We start from the raw sequence: 10,882 nt of genomic DNA, 5'->3' as shown, positions 1-10,882 counted from the left end.
GGCCAGCAGGGCGAGGAGTATGTGAAAATAGATAACCGCCATGGCACAGGGCTGCGACTGAAGCAGAGTCATCAGGGCAGAGCCAGGTTTCTGTTATGGCGAGCAGATGGAGGTGACGCGAGATAAAGAGGTCCTGGATATAGGCGAGTTTGTTACAGATAGAGCGGGCATTCCATAGGGTGCAAGAGAAGGGCAGAGAAGAGGAGGGGAGTAGAGGAATAGAGATGAGGTTAGAGAGGTCACGGTGAGATCTGTAGAGTTTGGATAATAGTTGATGAGGAGGGCCAGAGTATCAAACAGGGGGAAACCCCATGAAAAGGAGTACAAGAAGTCCAAGGAGGTGTTTTACAGGGAGTTGGGATTAAGACATGAAGAAGAGACCCTAATGCTCATGAGTGAAAGCTATAAGAATATCCAGATCTAACATCTGCTTCTGATTATGCAGCATTCTCTGCATGCCCTTCCCCAATTGATGGAGCTGCCCCTCCATGACAGCCACCTGCTGACCTAGCTGCTCCTGCAAAGAAGCTACTAGATCATGTCACCTGAACCCCATGGGAGGAGGCAAAACACATTGCAGAGTACTTGCAGGAAATAGTGCAGTTCCTACATCTGTGGACAGCAGAAGGCAGCAGGCTGCTATCAGCAGGACTTCCAACTGGAGGACATCCTCTAGACCCGACCCCCCCCCCCCCCCATTCTCCCTGGGGTAAAACAAAGGAAGCCCCTATTGGGAAAGAAGCTGAGGGAAAGGGGGAACTAAAATAAAAAGGGGAAAAAAGCTACTGCTCCTGTCAGTGGTGATGATGGTGGTACAGTTGCCATTTCTACTAATACTGGTGGCACTGGTGGTGGCTGTGACAGTGCTGCTACAGCTGGCAGTGGTAACAGTGGGGCCTGGCCTGCATTTGGCTCACTAGCTGTGCAAGTAAAGGAGGTTGGGAAGAAGAGAATGGGTTTTGTGAACATGGGAATATCATTGCACAGGGCAATTTTGCAAGCTAGAAATGATTAGGTAAGCCTAAGAATGGGTATTCTATGAAAGAAAGATGTGCACAAGAGATGGGAAGATGGGCACTAACTTGTTTAGCTCAAGATAGAAAGGTTTCCCCAAGTAAAATAACAGCTCAGAGAAGTGGGCGATGGGCATCAAAGAGAGATGTTTATCAGAGACATAGAGGCATATTTTCAAAGCACTTTGGGAGGCTAAGTTCCATAGGTTTCTATGGAACTTTGGGAGGCTAAGTGCTTTGAAAATGAGCCCCTTGGTGAAATAGCAATAGTAAGGGAATGGTTTTGGAAGGTGGCAGCTTTTCATTAGTACTATACTATACTATCTAACATTTGTCCAGAAAGGACTTCATGGTGGTTTACATATTCAAGAAAATATATTTGTAGCATGGAGCTTCCGCAGTGGGCCCTCCTATCATCTAATATGCAAGCCCTAGAACACTAGGTATGTAGTGTACACTGGTGCTGTAAAACCATAACCATCCATTTAGTGATGATATATGCTATATGCTTCAGTAGGATAGCCCTGTGGATCCCTAAGCAGCCACATCCCAGCCTTTGCCTGTATAATCTCCTCAAAAAGATGCCGAGTCCTGCCACCTGCTCATCTGAGATTTAAAAAATATATATACCGCCTAATTTGGAAATAAGCAAATCAAGCCTCTCTGATAATTTATCCTCCTATGGCTCTAACAAAATAAAAAGGACCACCCATATAAAACACATACTCTCTGTGGTATGAGGAGCACTAGTTGAAGCATCTGGTGATACATTCCCAGCCCTCTTCTATTTCCACAGGGAAAAGCCTCTCCTACTGATCCACCATCAGGTGGACCAGTAGGATGGTGTACTCGGCTTCAAAATTTGGCTTGCAAGCCCAAGGTGCTATTTTCCTGATGTCCCCGATGCATGCTATGTACATGTGAGGGAATCAATAGTATATGGCAGGGTTCTTGTAAGAATATTCCCTCACCCACGCTGAGAGTGAGCCATCCTGCTGAGTCAGGAGGGCAGGGCTCAGGCAGAGAGGAGGTATGCCCTAGAGCAGAACAGGACAGGGAGGTCGCAAGTAAAGTAATCTTCCCATGGCATTCCTGTTGGCTGCAGTACCTGGGGAGAGCACAGGGAAGATAAGTGGCCCATCAGCAGATGTTGCTACCCTGTGTTTGCCAAAAGCCTAACTGAGGTAGGCAAAGTTTTCCAAGGAAACCTAACAAAATAAAACATGGAAAAGAAAATAAGATGATACCTTTTTTATTGGACATAACTTAATACATTTCTTGATTAGCTTTCGAAGGTTGCCCTTCTTCGTCAGATCAGGGCAACCTTCGAAAGCTAATCAAGAAATGTATTATGTCCAATAAAAAAGGTATCATCTTATTTTCTTTTCCATGTTTTATTTTGTTTGATTTCTATTGATAAGCTTTAAGAGTGGACTAACACGGCTACCACACCTCTCTACCAAGGAAACCTGAACTTAAAGAGAAAGTGAGTGTTTTATTGAACCTGTGGAGCCAGGTCAGGCAAAGGCTGTAGTAACCTTGAAGTTAAAGAGAGAAGTAGCATATACTAAATTATGGAGCCCTGTCAGGGACAGGGTTGAAAGGAACTCTAGTAAGAAATTGTTTGTTTAAAGTATCAAGCCTGTGGAGCGAACAGAATTGAAGATTCATTCTTTCAACAGTAATAAAGCAACTCTTGTATGAAGCTGCTTTGTTGAGTCCCAATGCCTGGCTACCACAGTGCATACATCTATGCGTGCACATTATATACATGTACTACAGGAGACGGGGGAAAAGCATGTTTTATGTTTACACCCCAGTGATTCTGCTAGATATAAAAAGTGATATCTATATAACAGAAATTTCAAGTATTGACAGGATTCTCCTTACCAGTGAGGCAATGGTAAATGGAGTCCTTGAACTAGAAGGAAATATGAGTGACAAATACCAGAACTCTGTCCTTGGTTTGCTAAGACATCATACCACCATGGAGTTTTCGTGCTTTGACCGGTTAAGCCAAGATTGATTTTTGATTTATTTATTTAAAACAGTTTATCCCACATATCCCTAGGTGGCTTTCCTCAATATATGATCACTGAGGAGAAAGGGGCAGAATGGAAACTTCTGGACAAAGGTTTCTCTGATCCTAGAAGGAAGGAATCAAGACAACAGGCCCAGGAGCTAAGACCATGAGAGCCAGGCTTCTAAGGAAAGAGGTCCCTACTACCTGAGCCCACATCTAGTCTTATAGTAGCTTCAAAGTATTTGATAGTGTTCAGATGAGACTGCATTTCCTTTTCCTTGGGGTGAATCTCAATCATTGGAGAAGGCAGCAGAGGAAAAGATGAGCTGAACTGTGATTTTTTTTTTAGTATCTTGTACTCTTATTTTCACATGTCTTGACTGTATAAAAACTTCCAGGACACTTTAGTTGGTTTACAATAAACCCTGGGCTGGACAGCACTTTTGCAAAAGTGGAGTGAGTGATCCTAGGAGCCAGTAGCCTCCCAACTTGGCTGGTCCTATCCTAGAACCCTATATTCCATGGATGGTAGAACTGAACAAGATACTCCCCTGAAGTATGTATCCCAGGTCTCCCTATAGAAAATGTGTACCCATTGAGCGACCACACACCTCGGCAGCTACATTTATAAACGGTGCAGGTCCTTTCTGCACAGTGTATAAAATACAAGTGCAGACATCCCATTTTCCCAATACACACATCCTCCTACCCAACATATATAAATTTGCCCCCTACATATAGTTAAATGGGCTTTGGAATAGACCAGATACAGGAACTTGATTAGAGAAGCACTCATCTGCAGATCTGTGAGCAGATATTGACTTCTAAAACTGGAACTAAATAATACAAGGAAGCACTAGCACAGCTGAACATTTAGGGGGGGAAAAAAAGCCCTTCTTTTCCTTGACGACCTGACAAGCATTCCTTGTCAGAAAACTGAACAGCATGATCACAAATCAAACAACCGAGCAGTGTATTCCAAAACCTGACTACTATATTAAAAACATCTGGCATATAACATTCAAAGTAACAGACAGTGCAGGCACTGTTTTGTTTATACAAGAAGAATACTGGTAGTCAGAAACATTTTTTTAACAACAAAGCCAGTAACCAATTTGTTAAAATTCCACAAGCAAATGTAAATTCTGCTCTGAACATTTGCTTGAGCTCAGTAATTTTTGTTTCAACTATAGCTATTTTATGTTCACTAAAGGCAGCATGTTTGAACATTTAGAAAAAATATATTGCTGTTAGAGGATAGTTATGGAAGATATGTGACCTAATGGAGACAAAATTATGAGATGCAGGTGTTATAAACTCCCAAGTCTGAATCCTGATTCCTCTGCCAGATTTGGTACATTTGTAAACTCTCATATATCCCTTTGTGCCTCATTTTATCCATTTTTAACCTAGAAAAAAAACAGTACTGTTATGATTGTAAGAAGCCCTTACAGACAGTGTTGTTCAAAGTACTAGGTCAAAATACTTAAGTAAAAGTAAAAATTAATGTATATTTTAATACTTAAGTAAATTTTAGTGTGATCTTCATTGTACTTTTATTTAAGTAAATTTTAGTTGAATAGTTTTATTGCTGTAATTGCCTATTGCTCATGTTTGATCTATTCTTACTGTACACCGCCTTGAGTTAATTCCTTCAAAAAGGCGGTAAATAAATCCTAAGAAATAAGTAAACATAAAAAAGTTACTGCTTAATATAATACTTTTTGAGAAAAAGTAAAAGTACCGTAACTACAATGAAAGCAACTATTGTTAACATTTTTTATCCCACAATTTTATTGCGCTAGAATTCAATCTACTTCACTTTTAGTAAAACTAAATTTTGAAAATGACTGTCGCTTATGTGAGTGCGCTTGTGAATCTTTAATCCACCACAGCTAAAAAGGTGTTTAATAACTGCACTATCAGGAAGTGGATTGTTCAGTCTGATAAAAGTTCCTTCAAATCAGGCCAGGACAATATTACTGATGCCTTTTTAACTGGGTCTGCAGGTATTGATCAAAGGAATCTCTATGACTATTGACTTCCGTATAGCCAGGGATGCTTTATCATCATCATCGTTGTCATTATTATCTGCATTAACAGTAGTGCTAATTCATCACTTTCATCTTCATCTTTGTTATCACTGTCATGCTGTCCAATTACAGAGAAGGCTTTCACAAAGTTTAAATCATTATCTGTTCTATTTTTTTCTGATGACAAACTCTGAATATCTTGAAGAACTGATGCAAGAATGTCAAATGTATGGGAACTCTTCAGTCTTAAGGCCAGGCAAGCAGACTATCAATCCAGTGGACTGTCACGCCAATGTAAAATTTTCCATGGGATGTCCATCTGTCTGTTGTGATAGAGACATATTTCTGTTCACCAATAATTGCAACCAGCTTCAACTCCACTTCAAAGTGACCAAACTCATCACTGTTTGGCTGGAGACTAGCAACCAGTTCAACCAGCACAGGCAACTCTAATGTTCTCATAGGCTGTATGCCCTATACAACAAAATTTAAGATGAGATTATCCACTGTTTGTGTAACAAGGTTTTGCTGTTTCATTTGGTTTATTGAGGAATCAACATTTAGATCTCTTTGCCACTTTTAACTAATCAGAAGTAACTAGGTAAGCGTTTACTTCAGTAAAAGTAACAAAATTTTCCTGTACTTCTCTGCAAGTATTAAACTTTTATTTAAGTACAGTAACTAGTTACATTTACTTAGTTACTATACAACACTGCTTACTGATCCTGTATGTGTGACTATGTATACAGTGTGATGTACAAAGCCATAGTCACTGATTCTTATATAACAAGGATGATTCCATTATAATAGTAAGGAAAAAAGTCCTAAATTAAGAGGACAATAATTAAGGGCATGATTTTATTGCAGGCATGATAAATTATGGAAAAAAAATCCCTACAATATTACCAGCAGTTGCAAGCGCAATGCAAACTTGTTAGCCAATGTTACAAATCAGGGCTGGGAAGGAGGAGGTGGTTGTACTGGCAGACTGGGAAGAATAAGAATGTGACAGCAGCAGATCTGGGCAAAGGGGGAAGTAAGGTACAGCAAGAAGTGTGATGGCAGATTGGTATGTGCAAGGAAACAAACAGAGAAAAATGTAGGTAGATAAAGATCATATGACCTATCCAGTCTGCCCATTCATGCTATTTACTCTAGCTCCTAAACAGTAACCCCAAATACCCACACTTGGAATTGAACCCAGTAGGTGGTAGCCTTCAAGGCAGCTTTAACCAATGGATAAAGAGGGCAGCTACCCAAGGACAGGGCCCATTCTGGTCCAGCATCTTCCTTTACATCATTCTCCCCCCCCCCCCCCCCCCCCCCCCCCCTTCACCGTTCAGCTGCTTTCCAGGGGAAAAAGCAACATAAAGGGATAGAGCCACCATCAGAATAAAGAGGGCAGCTGCCCAAGGACAGGGCCCATTCTGGTCCAGCATCGTTCCTACATTCTTCTCCCCTCCCCCCCTCACCTGCTTTCCAGGGGGAAAAGCAGCATAAAGGGGTAGAGCCACCATAAGTCTATGCCACTATTGGTCATACCCCTTAGAAACAGGAAGTCACATCAGAAGGGGCGGGACTGGCAAGAGCCATCAGCGGCATGGACTGACAGTGGATTCTCACCTTCCCCCCCCCCCCCCCCCCAGGAAGTGGCTTGGCTAATAGGTAGGGAAGTAAACTAAGCTGCTGGACCAGAGGGGTGGAGAGAAAGGGGACTGCTGGACTCATGGACAAAGGCAAGGGTGCTTGACCACATGGGGCCCATCCACATAAATTTGCCCTAGGCCCCATAGGTGATTAATGTGACCCTGGCAACCATAGATCTAGAGGGAGGGAAAATATGTTGGCTAGAATGTCCAGGAGTTTATTTTATATGTTCGTGTGACATAATAGGTAAAACAAACAAAAAAAAAAAGCTTTTCTTTTGAAGAAATTTTAGAAGAGAAATAGGTCTTTGTCAGGAAAGCAGCATATAAATTTTTATAAAAGAAATAAATAAAATTGGATCCCTGGAACACCGCTATTGGTATTTTCCAAATACCACCCAAATCCCGTTACTTTAATCCATTCCCCTTATCATCTTAACTTATATTCAAAAGCTGTGCCTTTAAAACAACACTCTTACATAGTAACATAGTAGGTGATGGCAGAAAGAGACCTGCACAGTCCATCCAGTCTGCCCAACAAGATATAAACTCATATGTGCTTCTTTTTGGGTATACCTTACCTTGATTTGTATCTGTCATTTTCAGGGCACAGACCGTAGAAGTCTGCCCAGCACTAGCCCCGCCTCCCACCACCGGCTCCGCCACCCAATCTCTTACAAGTTAAAATAGTCTTGTTTTATAGCAATTCAATTTCAAATAGTTTAAGTGGCTTCGGTAAGTATCTACATATGATATTTGATAGACCGTGGTCCAAAATAAGCCATCATCTCGCCACCCTCCCACCACCATTACTATGCACACTGCCATCTCTTTCTGTCCCACGCACTCGATATGTCCCTCTCTTCCCCTTCCCCAACATACACACAGCTTTGGAGATGCCAAGGGTGGCCCATCCAAAGTGAAGTTTGCCACCCAAATGAGAGCAATTGAAGACCAATGAGTGAGGTTGTTGTGGTGCCACACAGCCACCATTTTGATTTTTCTTCCCCTGCACCCCACACAGGAAGCCAGGCATTTTTTTTCTCTCACTGGCACCCCATATAGGCACTAATTTATTTTCTTCCCCAGCACTCCCCACAGGCAGCACTATTTTAATGAAAACTTCGTTCCCCAGAGGCATCATTATTTTGTTTCCATTAGCTCCCTCCACTTGCAGCGCTTACCCTCCCTTCCCTCAAGGGAAATTTTTAAGCAATCTTCCTCCAATTATTACCTGTTCTGAATGATGATGCTCAAAGTCAGGCACTAAAGCTACAATGAAAGAACAGTACAAAACATAGCTAAGCAGTGCTCGAATGAAAACAGATGCAAATACTATGTGTGGCAAATCTGTTCTAGTAAACCTAAAGTAGGGGGAGAAACATGCCTAGCACATGCTCACAAAGCTTTAGCAGTAAGTGCAGCTCTTGTGCACATGCCCATACAAAAACTAGAAGAGCAAGCACACAACGCACAGTTCTTCTGTGCTTTTAATAGGAGCCTTTCAAAAATTGTTTGCACTTTAAATTTTTGAAAGACTCGTATTTAAGCGCAGAAAAACAGGCGCCAATGTGCACTTTCACTTTTGATTTCTCACACACACACACATTTTATTTCTCAAGATGGCTACAAATTGTATTTAAAGGTACTCAAATGGATGTTAATGAGGTCATTTGGTATTCCCTCCCAATGCTAATGGCAGCATTTGTTTCTGTTCTGGTCTCTGAACGCACTTCAAACTTCCATTGGCTTCCTTCCACTTGTGAATAAGACAAAACCTGCAATTCAATGTGAGACTTTACCAAGAAATCCTATGTTTTCGATGTTATAGGCCATCAGTTGCTTCTGCACATTGCAGCGCTTCTCTCTGAGCATTGGGAGGGAATAACTACTGGCCTCATTAGCATCTATTTAAATACATTTTGAAATGCAACTTCCAGCTATCTTTAATGCCCTCGAGCCTTCTGAGCTGGGAGCCACTAGGTGATTGTAATGTACGCACAAAGCCAGCATTAACTGCATATTAATACTAGTGGTAGTTATGAACATTGCACTCCCCCCCCCCCCCCCGGAGTGCACAAAGCAGCCTACTACCAACAATTGCCCACCATTATAGTTTATAGTGACTTGCTAAACTGTCCTAACTGCCCTGGCACAGCAGAGCAGTGTACAGGCTAAAAAGCATGTATTAGGAAAGGAAGAGGAACTCCATTAATAATAGGAAAGAAAGCATTCCCTCAAGTAGGAGGAGGAAGTCACACAAAAGAGTAACAAGGGAGAGAACACTGTAGGGAAGAAATCACAACAGTGCAAATTCAAGCTAGTACTTCAGGTCAATCCACTCATGCAAAATTTATTTTTATTTATTAGGATTTATTTACCACCTTTTGGAAGGAATTCACTCAAGGCAGTGTACAATAAGAATAAATCAAATATGAGCAATAGACAATTACAGCAGTAAAAACATTCAAATAACAATACAAAGTACAGCATAGTATACTACTTACAATGCCAACACAATACGTAATATAACATTTTAATTGACAGTGTAGGGTATAAGCAAAGGTGGAACATATAGATAGGTAAGAGAGTTAAAGGAGCTAGAAAGTAAGGTGACTAAAGGAAGTTGCACATGAGGTCAGAGAGATGGTTAACATATAGATAGGAAAGAGTAAGAGGAGTTAGAAAATAAGGTGACTAAGGTGCACATGAGGTCAGAGAGATGGTTAAATATTAGGTCAGCTAGAGTAGACTCTGGGTTCTGCTCCAACTGCCCCCACTGAGAAAAAGGCCCCCTGCTTGTTTCAGTCGATCCCCACCCCTGTGAAGTCTCCCATTCCAGCTTCTGCTGCCTACTCTCAGCAAAAGGTCACTTGCTTCCTAAAGCCTCCAGGTCCTGTTCCTGCTCTCAATGGTGATGCAATGCTTTCTTTTCTGTTAATTAATGGAGTTCTTTTTCCTCTCCTAATACATGCTTTTTAGCCTTTGCTCCACTCCGCCAATTAGGGCAGTTGAGCAAGTGTTGGTAGCAGGCTGCTTTGCAGCACAAAGCATGTGGAAAACAGCCTGTTACTGAGCATGTGTTTGGGGGAGGACAAAATCTTATATGGCACAGCAGTAGAGAAGCACTCACCTAGAGACAGGATGATGAATGGTGAAAGCCCCCTGGGAGAATAGCTCACTTACTGGCGATGCTCAAAACCTAACAGCATTAGAGATTATTACAGCTGGTCCAGCGTGGACATTAATGTGCATACCAACATATATAGTTGATGATGGCAGATAAAGACCTGTACAATCCAACCAGTCTGCCCAACAAGATAAACTGATACCTTATGATGTGATACTACATAATCATACTTGATCTTGATTTGTCCTTGCCATTTCTCCAACTAATGAAGCTATCATTGAAGTCCACTCCAGCCCATCCAAATCTCTCCAGCCACAATTGGGGCACAGACAGTAGAAGTCTGCCATCATGGGCGTAGACTGGGGGGGGGGGGGCAATGCCCCCCCAAACGACAAAGACAACTTAATCTTCTTTCCCGCAGCGGTGAACGGGCAAGTGTAAAAACAGCATGCAAGCGCAGCCAGGCTCAAGTACTCCGTCCTTCGCTTTCTGAATCCTGACCTCTCAGCGTCCCACCTTCCTCTGATGTCATTTCCTTTCAGGCGGGACGCTGAGAGGTCAGGATTCAGAAAGTGAAGGACGGAGTACTTGAGCCTGGCTGCGCTTGATTGCTGTTTTTATGCTTGTCCATTCGCCGCTGCTAGAGAAGAGAAGCATTTATTTAAAAGTAGATGGGTTGGGGGGTGGAGAGGAGAGCTGCCGTATTGGTGCGGGTGAGAGAGAAGGAAGCTGGTCGATGGATGGAGTATTTGAGAGAGAGGGAGCTGCTGGATTGCAAGTGCTGGTGGGGAGGCTTGAGAGAGAGGAGAGTTATTGGAATGGGGGGGGTTGTTTGAGAGAGGGAGCCACTGAATCACAGGGGCAGGAGGGGTTAAGAGAGGGGGAACTGCTGGATCACACAGGCTGGGAGTGATTGAGATAGGGGGAGCTGCTGGATTACAGGCACCTGGGGGGTTGAGAGAGAGGAGAACTGTCGAATTGGAGGGGGTCAGAGAGAGGGAAGCTGCCAGATCAGGGTGGGGGGGGGGGTGAAAGGG

This window comes from Microcaecilia unicolor, chromosome 3 (genome assembly GCF_901765095.1).
Source record: "Microcaecilia unicolor chromosome 3, aMicUni1.1, whole genome shotgun sequence".
NCBI classification, from domain to species: Eukaryota; Metazoa; Chordata; class Amphibia; order Gymnophiona; family Siphonopidae; genus Microcaecilia; species Microcaecilia unicolor.
The sequence above is the reverse complement of the archived record's forward strand: the minus strand, read 5'-3'. Positions refer to the sequence as shown.